We start from the raw sequence: 15,063 nt of genomic DNA on the forward strand, positions 1-15,063 counted from the left end.
GATGGTTCCCGACATTAAAGAACTACAAAAAAGTACAGTGCATGTGTATAATCTTCCGTATGATTTTCTCATATAATCAAAGTTGAAGATAAGAGGAAGATGAATTTTGCCGAGTGTATGTGATCTCTCTTGTTATTGCGAGAAATCGTCGAGATGACACGTATCCACGGATGACTGGCATTTCGGCGAGGCGTTGCTTCCTTTCTCGCTGATCAACGTGTCTCACCGTCAAAATTATCACAGCACGTAACAAAAGTACAAACACATGTGAAATCGTCGAAAAAGCGCGTGTCGCGAGGCTGTTACCGCCTCAATTAACTGTTGTATGATCATTGTAATTGTCCACTCGATCACGCCCGAAAAAAACCAAAGCTTTGATAAACGCCGAGAGAACCATTTCGTGAAAGTTATGCAAAGAGACTGCAATCGTTTGTATAAACTGATTAGTAAAGAAATGATAAGCCGAAGTGACAAGCCTGACGCAAAAGAAGCAGAATATATTATCGATTGCGGTGATAAGTCACTTCTTTTTCAAGTATCATCAGAAATTATGCAAACATTAAAATAATTGATTAATGATTACATGCGATGAGTAAGATGTACGAGATCGAACATCGTTAATCAATTCAAATTAATATCCGCTTTCATCAAGTAAATTATAACTTCAATCTCGAAAATTGCATTAATTGGAATTCTGATAGATTCAATGAGAAAAGTACAAAACTGAGGATAACCCGAGAAATTCAATTCCGATAACTAGAATTCTTATTTATATGATCAGAATCTGTAAACAGATTACAAAATTCTTAATAAATTTTAAGTACTCCAGGAATGATATTTAAATATATGTTTAATTGATACTTAAATAATATTTAAATTTATTATGTCGACATAAATAAATTTAAATATTATTTAAGTATCAATCAAGTATATATTTAAATATCATTTTTGAAGTACGAAAACTTTTTGATAATATTTCAAAAAGATTGCAGATTCTTTCTGTAACATTTCATCAATCTTTCAACAAAGTTTCATGTGGCAAGAATCGCGGATATTTTGTTATTCCAGAGCTGTCTCAGAAATGTTGCAGACATATTTCGTAATTTTTATGAAATGTTTTACTTTTCAAAATTTTGAAATATTTCTGAAAACTTTCGGTGCTGTGTGTACAGGGTGCCATTTATTCTTCATCTTTTTCTAATTCTAGCAATAAGAATAAGAAAAAAATGAAGAGTAAATTGAACCGAAATTTAAAGTTAATCTACATTGATAGAAACAGGCATTAATTAATTATTGGAAACGAGCATAAATGAGACTTAGCACGACTCCAATTGCAACTTTAACTGCTGCAACTTTAATTGCTGCAACCAAAGACAACACAGTCTCAAGGACTCAAGGTTGAGCTTTCTTTCTTTCCGACGTAACCACGCTTGGGGTCACGCATACCTTCGATCGTGGAGCTCGTTAATTGCACAAACCTTGGACAGCGACTTGCTTAGCACCGATCGGACTGAAGATTCACTTCGACAGCAGAGCAGTGCCGCCGGCTGTTTTCCGTCTATGATTTTTACGCGCAATTCGCCACGTTTATATAAGAGTATCGTGTGAGGTACAGGGTATCCAGCAGTACAGCGTCGAGAAAATGATAATTCTACTTGAGAAAATGAGTAATAGAAAGTACAAAATTGTTCTGATGTAGGTTTTTTTTAGGCAAATGGAAAAACAAAGTTATGTATTGTCAATTATATGCAAAATATTCAGCTCATTTTACATAAGATAAAAAATCTATCGCTAAAAAGAATCGAAATTTTGTTATTATAAAAATATTTTTAGACACGCATTAGATATTGCATTGAATTAATATTAAGCTTAATATTAATTCAATAATTAATTTTATAATTAATTCTATAATTAATATTAATATAAAGCTTCTGTAGTGTATTTATATCAGTTAAATAACTTATACATCAATATAAAGTGCAATATTTGAAACACACATGTAATATGTATCTTTAATATTATGTAATGCATGACAAGGAACGTATACAGTTTTTATGTTGCATCTTAATTGCAGGTTGATGTGCTTCGTACATAACACTTGCAAGTGTGATAAAATTTCATAAGATAATTTACTCGTAATATTCATCAATTGTAATAAATAAATTTTTTTTCGACGCATCTTCGGTTAATAATAATAATTAGTACTGTTTCAAACAGCTATTTAATGTAACTAACAGAATGACAATGCACAGGCGACATACAATAAGTTTAATGCACAACGGCCTCGAACGACCTCATTAGCTCGTTATGGATGGAGCATGGAAAATTTCTTACGATTCATAATCGATAATTTATGCTAGCCGCTAGTCAATTATTTTTATTCAGTACAATTTTTGCGAATTTATCATTTTGGACTTCGCGCAAATTAAAAAATGGTCTTTGAAAAGAATGAAATATATTAAAATAAATCAGAGAAAGCACTTATTAGTATCTAATACAAGAATTCCAAGGAGATTAAAAAAAGGTGGAAAATTATTACATTTACATAAGTTCTAAGTTCAACCGCTTATTAAATCCTGTTTGATAAATAAATCATTATGGATGAAAATAGGAGTAAATGCGTCACGTGCATAAATAACAGATAAAACACAAATTGCTCGTCTAGTATTTTCGTGCAAATTAAAAGTTATCAAAAACAATAAAATATATTAAAATAAATTAAAACAGAAAAAACACCTGCTGACGTCTTAATGCAGGAATTCCAAGGAGATTAAAGAAAGACAGAAAATTATTACATTTACATAATTCTAACAAGGGGGGTTTCACAACTGTCCGGAACCGATTCTCCATGAAATATGTTGTTAAACACAAAAATCTAAGAGACGTATTTTTTTATATGTGCCCTAATTTATGTTTAAGGGGTGAAACCCCTTTGAAAAAAAAAACGGTATTTTTCTTTCGAGGGGGTGTTTCACTCCTTAAACATGAGTTAGAGCATGTATAAAAAAATACGTGTCTCTTAGATTTTTGTGTTTAACAACATATTTCATGGAGAATCAAATCGGTTCCGGATATATTATGAAACTTCCCTTATAAATTTAACCGCTCATAAGTTAATGTTTGCCGCTAGTCAATTATTTTAATTCAGTGCAATTTTTGCGAATTTATCATTCTGGACTTCGCGCAAAATCCTGTCTGATAATCTTGTCTAATAATAATATCGATGAAAATATACACTGCATACACACTGCATCACACACGACGCATGCGTATGATACGTACACTGAGAATAAAAATTTGTTCAACTAACTGAACACATTTAGTTGTTTGCAGATTTGGTTAATTCAACAAATTTTAATTAATTGAATTTAACCTTAGTTTGCTTAACAAGCTGTTCAATGTTAAACAGACTACAGTTAAATTCGATTAAATAAAATTTGTTGAATTAACCAAATCTGCAAACAACTAAATGTGTTTAGTTAGTTGAACAAATTTTTTTTCTCAGTGTACGTATCATACGCATGCGTCGTGTGCGTAAAATAAATAATAGTTAGATAAAACAAAGATTGTTCGTCTAGCATTTTAATCGAAAAATATCTTGGGAAGGAATACTCTAAGAGTCTCGAGAGTATTACGACAATCAGATTTGCAGACCAACCACAGTCTATAGGTGGCGTCAAAAATAGATTCGAAGACAGTCATTGATGTAGAATCATACTCGCAGAAACGCGGTGCTAGACGAGAACGTTGTACTCTCCTGATTTATGCACTTGACAAACATTTGTCTTTTCTGTTCATATTTGCGGGCAAATATTCCGGACTACGTGCCCGCGAGATACAATATAAGGTTTAACTTGATTGCTTTTCGCCACGTTTTTTTTTCACACTCTGTCAACGAGTTCAAGCGAAAATTATGATGCAAAAAATTATGGAATTAATGCATTCTATGAAATCCAAAGGCGTTACTCCTACTTTTATACTAGGAGGGCCTCTTCCATTACACGCGCGCCACTTTAATATCACTCTATCAGAAATTAACCGACTGCAACGGTTGTCCTCGGTTGCGCATCACGAGCATGCACAACGCATTAACGCAACGTGTAACGAAGTTGCTGCGATAACGTGTAGCACGTACGAGACCAGGGCAAGGTCGAGACGACACGATTTCGCGAAGAATCGACGTGTTTCGCGAATTTCGCAGAAATACGATGAATTCTACGGGATGATTAGGGATAACATCTTTAAGTGTGGAATTTAGCAACGATCAAAGAAAAGCGTGAATGACAGAAGGGTGATAAGTCCACGAATAACCTGCGGCTACATTTTATCGAGATAACTTGCCATTATGAACGAATCAATGTTCGTGATGGCGGTGAAATAAATGACGTTCCAATGACCCGTGGGAGATACGGCCTTTGCCATTTCTTCTAAAGTTGCACAACAAGGCTGCAGCCCCGCATCTTTGATCCTAGAGGAAACATGTTCTGAAGCATCATTGCTGAATTGACGATAATTATCGATGTAAAAAGTCGTCGTTACCTTCGGAGTAAGCTCCGAATTGCCACACTCCGAGACGCCGAAGACCGATTGATGATTACGTAAATGGCTCCTCTGTATCATTTTACACTTCGGATTTGATGGCTCGTATATTTCGGAATTAGCAATTTTTTTTAATTGAAATTTGATTGATTTTTATGATGCAAAAAATTATGGAATTAATGCATTGTATGAAATCCAAAGGCGTTATTCCTACTTTTATACTAGGAGGGCCTCTTCCATTGAAAAATTGAAATTTGACGGATTTGATGGCAACTCTGGTATAAGAGAGTATCGCCACAGAATTAAAAGCTAATTCTGATTTTTTGCTACACTGAGAACAAAAAATTATTTATTTGACTAAATTAATTCAGTACACACGTGTCTTTATCTCTTTTGAGGAAAAAACGTATGTATTAAGTCAAACATATTATAATAATTATAATAATCATTATAATAAGGAAGAAATAAAAAAATTTTTTTTCTCGTCCCGCATTAAAATTTAATATGTTTGACTTAATACATACATTTTTTTCTCGAAAGAGATAAAGACGCGTATACTGAATTAATTTAGTCAAATAAATAATTATTTGTGGCTGTTCTGAACTTTGTAAGGTGAGCTAGATTTTTATTTTTAACACACTGAAAAAAAGATTGGCTGCTGCAGCAAATTAGATGGTAAAATATGGCATAGCATTTTTAATTGGTTGCAGATTTTTCAGTGCACATACATCTTTTTCCAACAATTTCTTTAATTTCAGCTTGAATTCTTATAACCACTCAGCTTTGAAACTGTTATTGGACAACATTAACTAATGTTGGAATATGACTCATTGTCTCACGTTTGCTCCATGACGACCACATTCAGAAAATTTGGAGATATTAATTTGCGACGCAATATTTCAAATTAGCGGCGTTAAGTTTAAGAGATATAAGCTAAAGATAACTCAAAGTTGAGTTGAAACGTTCCAATTTTTGTATTAATTTATTATTAAAATTATCACGCATATTTACAACCAGCGTTGACTTCTATAGCCTTCACATTTATATTTATTATTTTTATACTATAATTGACTTTAATATTTTCCAACGAAAGAAATAAAAACAGCTAAATTTAGGCAAATAAATAATTAATTGAGTTAAATGAGCAATTTTTTTTCTCAATACAACTTACGACATCGCCCATTAAAACCATTAAAATCTTCTTCGTGGTCACACTTCTAAAAAGTCACACGATGGTTACTCTGGGTTAAAATGACCCGACCCATCTTTATCAAATCGACAATATTAGTTGCAATGATTTAAAAAAAATACAGTATACGGAACAGTGGCGTTTTTGTGAAAAATTTAATTTTAACATTAAAAAAAATCGTAAACATGTATTAGAATTTAGCGTGAAAGACGCTCGGATCATTTTGACTCAATGTGATCATGAAGAGTTAAATTAAATGTATGTAGATATATAAAATATCGTTAAGTCTCCTTGTATATGTAATAAGTTTTGGAGTAAATTTTAATTTGCAGAATCTAATTTGAATTCAGATACCTCTCTAGCGGAACATGACCTCGCGGGGACCCGAGTATAATTGCTCCCGCGGATTGACCTTTCAAGAATGCTCCAATTTCCTCTAATAACATCTCGCTGTGAAAATTACCAAGATACGTAGAAAAGACAAAGTCTTTTAAAGCAATTAGCCTAGATGACCAAAATCGCAGATTATTTTCAGGCATTTTAGTATCAAGATGGATACCAATAACGTTCGTCATGCGATACCGTTATACAAAAATATACATAACGGGTGAAAAAATCGCGTGGATTGCGTATGTCCAATTTGTGTTTACATAGAGTATCGTAATACCCGCTGTTGTTGCAAACTCATAATTGTAGAGAATCGCCGTAACTCGATAACGTCAGCGGAATAATTCCGCTGATGCGGAATAGATTAACCGGCATTTTAATCTTCCGTTATATAATTCGGTCGTTAAGTTCGCTTGTACTCTCGCTATTCGATGAAACAATCGTCACGATACCATGGAAAGATTAATAAAACGGTCACCACGGCTTATTTACAATTTAAAAACGGATTATTACGTTATACAGAGCGGCCGCGAATTTGTCTATTGAACTCGAGAGAGAGAAAGAGAGAGAGAGAGAGAGACAAATTCTCGATGTTTCATAATTTTTACAAAAAAAAGTCAACTTCAAATAAGTTACAAAAAAATTAATTTCTCCTTCCCTTCAAGAAAGAAAGAATGCTCGCAGATTTGAAAACAATATCCTGCGGATATTGCATTGGATTATCTCACCAGACACAAAAAACAAGCGGATCACGAAAGGTCGATGATATAATCGAGACGAGAAAGTATTCCGGATCTCATAAATCGACCTTCGAAAATTTTATTTCCACGTTTTTATACCGTAATCCAGAGAATGTCCAAGGATTCTCGTTGCGGAAGCCAAATGGAATCCAAATTAGGAAGGTTAATCAATTCTTTTTTGCCTACAAATCAGCGATCGATACCGCCGGGAACGATCGAGCAGCAGCCACGGCGGCAACAGAGCTGCAGTGAGCAGGGAAAGTGCATAGCTGCATGAAGTTGTAACTTACCGAGAGTCGCTGTAACGCATTAATGGCTGCGCGTGGAAAGAGAGAGAAAGAGAGAGAGGGAGGGCAGGGAGAGAATCCCCTTATATAAGCGCCATATTAAAGTCCTTCCTCAACATCGTTGATGTACTGCCGTGAACGAAAATGATCGAAGCCTGTTATCAACAAGTCTTTCGAGAACCTCACCGAATAAACCTATATATCGGTTCTATTATGTTCCAATGTACGAGACATCGTAGTTTTCGCAGCAGAGAAATCGCGGGATAATTCCTACGAATTTCGTGGAATTGCGAGAACTATTCGAGCGTTTCAACTACTCAATAAATCTTACCAAAATGTCTTATACTGAGAGAAAAATGTACTAAATTTTAATAAATGTTTGTTTGAACAGTACCAGGTATTTACTAAATGTAAACATATATTTATTACAAGAATCATTTAATTTAACTATTATTATGTTTTATTTAGCAAATATTTATTTTCCGTAAATAAATGTTACAAGGTAAATGTCCTAGTAACCGGACATGTATCTACATGTCTGGACATTTACACAAAACTTTATATACAGGATATCTAAAATAACGTACACTAATCGTACAGTGCTATTCCTAATAAAAAACTGAGTTGGAAAGTCCTTTCGCATTTTGCAATTTTCGCAATAGTTAACAAGATATTAATTACAAAAAATCGCTGAATATTGGTTTTCAATAATTTTTTACTCAAATACTATCAACTTTACAGAAAAACTACTAGAAATAAAAATTGTTTATTTTGTTCTTATAAAGTTATGAGAATTTTTTCAGAATTTTAATACCGTATTTTCTCATGTAAAAATAAGAAAATGCAGTACTAAAAAGTTGATAAAAAATTCTGAAAAAATTCTTAGAGTTTTATGAGAAAAAAATAAATGATTTTTGTCTATAAAATTGATAGTATTTGAGTAAAAAATTATTGAAAACCATTATTCATCGATTTTTAGTAATTAATATCTTGTTAACTATTGCGAAAATTGCAAAATGGTAAAGGACTTTTCGACTCAGTTTTTTTATTAAGAATAGCACTGTATGATTAATGTACGTTATTTCAGATACACCCTGTATGTATATATATTTGTTTATATTATTATTAATTTCAAATGCTTTTAAAAATAATCTTTAAATACAATTAAATTATAATATTGTAATGAAAAAAGCATTTATTAATTTTAATAATAAATTTTGTGTGTAAATAATAAATCTTGTGTGTAAGTATCCGAATATAGGTACATGTCCGGTCACTGGGACATTTATCTTATTAGTATTACTCAAGCAATTATTTATTAAAATTTAGTACATTTTTCTCTCAGTATATCACAGTGCACCGATATCGGTCGAAATTCGCTTATCTCAAGATTAACCCCTTCAAGCGTGACGATTTTTCCGTGAAGGCGTGAGCGATACGGTCGTCAGATTAGTAAACATCCAACGACACGAGTAGCTCCATGCGTAATGAGAGCGTGGCAAAGTATAACTGATACGGCCGTCGACTCGCGAACACTCGCGAACGTTCGCGACATGAGAGAACGGACGTTCCGGCAATTCGGCCTTGGCAGGTGGATAATATACACCGCTAAGCCACGCGACTTTCATTTATTAATGAAACCAACGCGCGACGTTAATGACTGGTTCGGCGATTCAGCGAGGCATGAGATCGCGGATTCCACTAAACAGGAAAAATATGGGTACATCCGCGCGTGAGATCGCACGCGGCGAGGCACGTTGAAAAATTCGGGAGAAAGCAGGACTCGTTTCGATCTCTGTCAGAAAATTTGCCGTGTCGCAACGCGGCACGTTTCACGTAATAGGCAGATAGGTTGGCGTGTCAGCCGCCACGAGCCGGATAGATCCGCGTATACGCGGCGATTCAGTCATCATCGACGCGAATGGATTCGCGAGCGACGAAGATTGCACTTGTCGATCATCATCGACGCCAGTAAGTGGATCGATCGACCGGGGAACTGCCTCAACTTGGAGATCGCGTCACGCGATCGCGTTCTCCATGACGCGCAACACGCTTCTTGTTCAAGTCTATAAAAAGTGCGTGGCACGCGTTCTTTTTGCATCTCTCGTGCGTGGATTATACAACAGCTTTTACCGATTGCGTTACTGTATACAGTAACCGGCACACCGATCGGCCAGACGAGCAACTACTTCGCTCACTAGATTTACGCACGATTCCATAAGAAACGTATATTGCATATTACCACGACGGTAAAGTAATGTTAATTGACCGTATGACTCGCGATCCGATTTGTATCTTGCCTGAAAGTTGTCCGCAATTAATCTAAAACAGCTTGCGTAGCTTTCTAATGCTCTATTAATTTAATAAGCGTATAATTAAAAAAAAAGCCAACTTTCTTCATTGGTGAAAATTTAAATTTATATGCGCGACAGAAAAATTCTAAGAATGTACATACAAGCTCCTTGAAATTCCTAAAATAAGGTAACTGGCACCCAATATGACCTACTTGCTGTTTGTAGCAAGTTACATAGATAGTTAAACTTCATTGCATCCATGTAAATATTAAAAGTCTCATATTTTCAATTAATGTTCAGAAATGTTTTATAAATCTGACTACCAGCTTTCAATGTTGGAGCAAAAATCACAATTCTTAAATAGGTCATATTGAGTACAGTTACTTTACATCAGATACATATATATAATTAAGAGGGAAATTAGACGAAGGGTTGAAAATTAAAGAGTTAAATAGTAGTTTATCATCAACAGATCTTATAAATAATCATTATCAAGTAATTTTTTCTATTCTTTTTCGCCTTTGGAATTAATTTTAATCGTTTGTAATAACAAGTTAAGAATTTTGTCATGTCATGCCAATTTGCTACGTTCCTCTCATTTTGAAAATTAGATCAATTATGTATTGCTTAAGCGTGACGCATAAATTAGAACTAAAGGAATACGTAGAAATATTTGTTTATATGTTCGATAGATTACATCAGTAATCTACCTACCCTACGGTTAGTTCAATCAATTTGATATCCAATCGAAAGTGAACGAGTTCTTCAGCGAAAATCCATCGAAAATCAAAACAGGTAAATCCACTAAAATCAATTGAAATATTTGTGTAAATATTTAAACAAGTCATAAATACAATTAATATATAATATATATGAATATATACAGGGTGTTTGGAAAGTAATGAAAAATCTTTCGCATAGAATCTTTAGCATAGGGGTAGAATGGACTAAACTGAGAGAGAGAAGAAAAGTCCTCTACTATTTTACAATTTTCGCAATAGTTAACAAAATATTAATTACTAAAAATTGATCTTCAATAAAGTATTTTTTACTCAAATACTATTAACTTTACAGAAAAACTGTAAGAGACAAAAATTGTATATTTTTTTCTCATAAGGTTCTGAGAATTTTTTCAGAATTTTTTAATTTATTATAACCGAAAATTTTAACCGTATTTTCTCATGTTGGTAAAAATTAGAAAATGCAGTACTAAAAAGTTGATAAAAAATTTTGAAAAAATTTTTATAGCTTTATGAGAAGAAACTAAACAATTTTTGTCTCTTTCAGTTTTTTTGTAAAGTTGATAGTATTTGAATAAAAAATTATTGAAGACCAATTTTCGACAATTTTTAGCAATTAATATCTTGTTAACTATTGCGAAAATTGCAAAATGGTAGAGAACTTTTCTTCTCAGTTTAGTCCATTCTGTCCCTGTGCGAAAAAAGATTTTTCATTATTTTCCAAACACCCTGTATATATTAATACAATTAATATACATACATTAAATATTATAACACAAATAGGTACAGAAAACAAATAGGTATCGAAATCGATCGTGTAATACGATTTGTCGATAACACGAATTTCTTGAAGCACAAGAGCAAACACTAATTACTTAGGTAGAGGTTATGCAATTATCGATATATAGCGCTAATCATAAATAAAATCCTTGAAAAAACTATTTCATGCTCGCGGAAACTAAAGGAAAATTACACATCGTTCTCCACTTGTAAGGCAAATACCTGCCGATAAGTACATTCCATTGAACAAGGTTTTTCTTGTTTTCTTGCCGACTGTACCATCGGTTTATTTATGTGCTTGCAAAATATTTCGCGATATTTTATTTCTCGTACCGCGCATAAATTAAACAAAATATGTCGAAAGAAAATATATCATAAATCTTTTTTTCCTTTCAGTCTCAATTCCTTCAGATCCTGTATACACTAATGTACACCAAATTTGAAAACATGTTGAAATTATTTAATCCTATTGACGTCATCTGAGGTTAAATGTACGTAATAATGTATATGTTGAAAAATAGTCAAAATTTTGAAAAAATTAATTGTTTAGTGTAAATTACTTATTAAAGTGCCCTTGAATTGAATTAAAAAATTTCTTTTTTAACATGGTTCCAATAAAATCAAGTCTGAAGAGATTAAAGAATTCGACGCTGAAAATAAATCTCATAATTTTCGTCAGGAAAGAAGGAACGCATCATAGTAACATTTTTTTTATCGCAAATAATATAAGTGTCATTGAGACTGAAAATCGCTAACCTATAAAATTAATTCTATTTCGAAGAACAACAAACCGTAATACTAGACAATGGCGCGTCATTGGAATTTAATAATATGTACAGACACAGTTATCATGTCATAATAGATTGTATAAATTATTATATTATTCAAACAAGTCTTCGTGTGATTTCACATTTTTTTCACAGATTTAATGATGTTTATGCAGTAAAGAAAACTACTAAATTAAAACAAGATAAAACAGGAAAAATAAAATTATATTCATAATATGTCCTAGACTAAGTCCTATGCAATAAGTCTATTTCATCATTGAATGAGCCACTTACAACAGTAAATTAACATTTTCTGAATCGTGTTAATTTCTTCAATTACACATATAAGCAATAATATTTAAATAATGATAAATTAAATAAAAAAAAATTCGTTGAGAAATGAACGAATCTTACAATTTTCGTCAAAAAGGAACGCAGGAAATTTCCTTTTTTTTTTTAGCGCGAACAGTGCATCGTGAGAAATAACGCTGGAATCTCGATCATAGCATCCCACTCGAGACATAGCGTGTTACGTGTCACTTATCGTGCGATAATTAATCTTACCACACTATTGTGCGTTGCGTCATGTTATATAATATAAATCGCGCGCGATGTACATACGGTGGTAACAGGGTTTTGTTGTGGAAGCTTCATTTACCTTATTTCGGAATAGTATTATTCAGAGTCAAAAATAGAAGGCATAATCTATGATTAATGGACACAGTAATACGATTCAACCACACGTCTTTACTAATACATAGAATGTGCGTTTCTTACATCAAGAAAGCAAGAGAGTGTAAGAAAGAAACGAAAAAAAAGAAGCAGAGAAAGAGAGCGCGAAAAAATTCAAACTTTCATAGCTTAATTCGATGGCTACACTGCTCGAAAATGGCTTTTGCAGAAATATCTAAAAATTTATGTATAATATGTGCAAAATAATTTTGTTGGATTATAAATATAATTATGTAAGAAATTCAAGCATGATTAATGCTGCAAAAAATTTTGATACTCTGGCAAAAATCCAATTTGAATATCTTACATACATAATTAATTCTGATAGTCCAATAAAATTATTTTTAGATAATAAAAGCTATATTTTTAAATACTTTAACGAAAGGATTTTTTTCTTTTTCGTTTAAAAATCGTCAACAATTAAAAGGTAGTAGGCCATATTTATCATCGTCGCGTAAAAGAAAGATAAAGAAGCAAATATGCGAATAATGAAGGAATATTTTAACGAGCATTTAAAAATTCAAAACGTATATTTGTTTCGCGGTAAAGGCGCGTAAAAAGCTAAAGGAGCGTCATCGACTTTCCGGTTTTCCGATCACGGGCAGATCGCCGGGTGGTGATCGTAATAATCATACGGAATCCCCCGCTGACGTATTTGCGGCGTCGAACTGTCGACTTGTTGTGTACGAGCGATCATCCGCCTTGCTAATCGCACAGCGAAATGAACGCAGAGAAGCGCGACGACGCGGCTCGCATTGAGAAGCATTGACTCAAGGCTTCCTTCAATACATAAGGATGGTTTAACGACTATAAATACGTTCATTAAATGCTCCCACGAGTCTGTCGCGAACGAGTGGAACGTGAATCGAACTTAAATCGCGCGCTCGTGATTCATAAGAGAAGTACGGTAAGGAGAAAGAAAGGAAGGAAGTAAGGAAGAAAAAAGGAAGGAAGATATATTTTGTATGGTTCTCGAACGATGCCGAGCGATCGATCGATGGTCAACCAAAAATAATTGAAACGTTCAGTCGTGCGTTAGTCAGTCACTCTGTTCGAAACTATTTCGATATTTCAATTCAATTTACGACCTCACGAGCATTGAAATCCAATTCTATAGAATTTTTTTACTGACTACCAATAACGAAGACACATAGATCAATACAATTGCAACGGGTTCGTATCTCGATTTACGGCAGAGACAAATATTTTCTCGGTATCCATATCATCAAAAATTGAACACACCGATATTGCATTAACCCTTGATATCCGATTTCATCAACAAAGAAGATAATGTCTTCATAGAAAGACCAATGCAATTTAATTCCTATGGTATGACATAACATAAAAATTGACATAATATAAAAAACACGATTAGTTTCATAAATAGTTATATTATTTCATTATTATTATAATATAACTTATCTAACATTAAGTATTTAGCACTAATATTTCTTCGTATCTCTCTCAATGTAATGACATAATAATAAAATCATGTTACAATAATTTTATATGTATTCTAATCTTAATTATATTATTATTTTCATGAAACCATTTAAATCATTAATTTTGTTGCTGTCATTACTGTCATTACACATTGATGAAACTGGATTAACATCAAGGGATTGATATTAACAGTGTCGAGAAAAAATCTCACTATACTTACTAATTATCGCACGTTGTCTGCGTCTCAATTGATTAACGTTCGTCCAAAAATCGTAACACACACTACAATTGTGACACTCCGACGAAAAAGCGAAAGTGGTCTTCTTCCCTTCTTCTTTTTTTCTTCCTTTCTCTCTTCTATCTCGATCGATCGTCGCTCTTGATCGTTCTCTCAACTTTCGTTTTACCGGAAGGGATTAGCACAATGGTGATGATGATCGGCGATAATTCTGCGCGAAAAATCGCAGATCTGTGCTACTTCGGCCTTCTCCGCGGGGGCGTAGATTTCCTTTTCGACGATGTTTCGAGAGAAAATGATAAAAAAAAGAAATTGGAAAAAAGAAAAGGGAAGAAAAGAAAGGAAAAGAAGAGCGTTATCGACCGTGTCGATATCGAAGCGACGAACGCACTGCCGTCGTGCCAACTCGCGAACTGGTGGACGTAACGCCGGTGCATAGCTTTTAACCGATTCGCCATATTGGTCTTCTCCCGCCTCTCTTTCGCTCCATCTTTCTCTCTCTCTCTCTCCTTCTTTTTCCCTCCTTCCCACTCGCCTCCTCCGGATCTCGTCGTGCACGTCGAGATTATGGTTCACCTGCACGCGGCTCCTGACGTCGCCACGGCGTTCGCCACATGACGTCAGCGCGACGACCAGACGATGATACCTAAAAGGCAGAGCCGGACTAAAGAGTGCGAACGAACGCAAACGAACGCAGTCAATTCGACGTACTGCGAGCACGAACGAGCCTAAATTCGCGTCGAGACGAAAACATCCCATCTCTTGCAGTTGCCACAAATTCCTCACCCTAAAATTCCATAACTTCCTTGACTTCTAGACAAAATTGCAAGATTTATTTTCCCTGATGTTTTTAATATTCTGATTTTTTTTTATTTTCGTCCTGATTTGAGCATCGTCAAATATTTTATTGAGATATCAATTTAACAT

General features: G+C 33.8%; 1 protein-coding gene across 3 annotated transcripts in view; it reads right to left on the reverse strand.

The window, feature by feature from the left end:
- Window positions 1-14,565, reverse strand: part of LOC108722863 (elongation of very long chain fatty acids protein AAEL008004) — a 41,450-nt gene extending 26,885 nt beyond the window's left edge. For all 3 annotated transcript variants that reach the window (XM_018448204.1, XM_018448205.1, XM_018448206.1), the window contains exon 1: window positions 14,119-14,565. The gene's annotated coding sequence lies outside the window, so the exon portion shown is untranslated. The remainder of the gene's footprint in view (window positions 1-14,118) is intronic.
- Window positions 14,566-15,063: the final 498 nt, after the last annotated feature.

Source organism: Mycetomoellerius zeteki, unplaced genomic scaffold (genome assembly GCF_001594055.1).
Source record: "Mycetomoellerius zeteki isolate Tzet28-1 unplaced genomic scaffold, Tzet1.0 scaffold220, whole genome shotgun sequence".
In the NCBI taxonomy this organism is placed as follows: Eukaryota; Metazoa; Arthropoda; class Insecta; order Hymenoptera; family Formicidae; genus Mycetomoellerius; species Mycetomoellerius zeteki.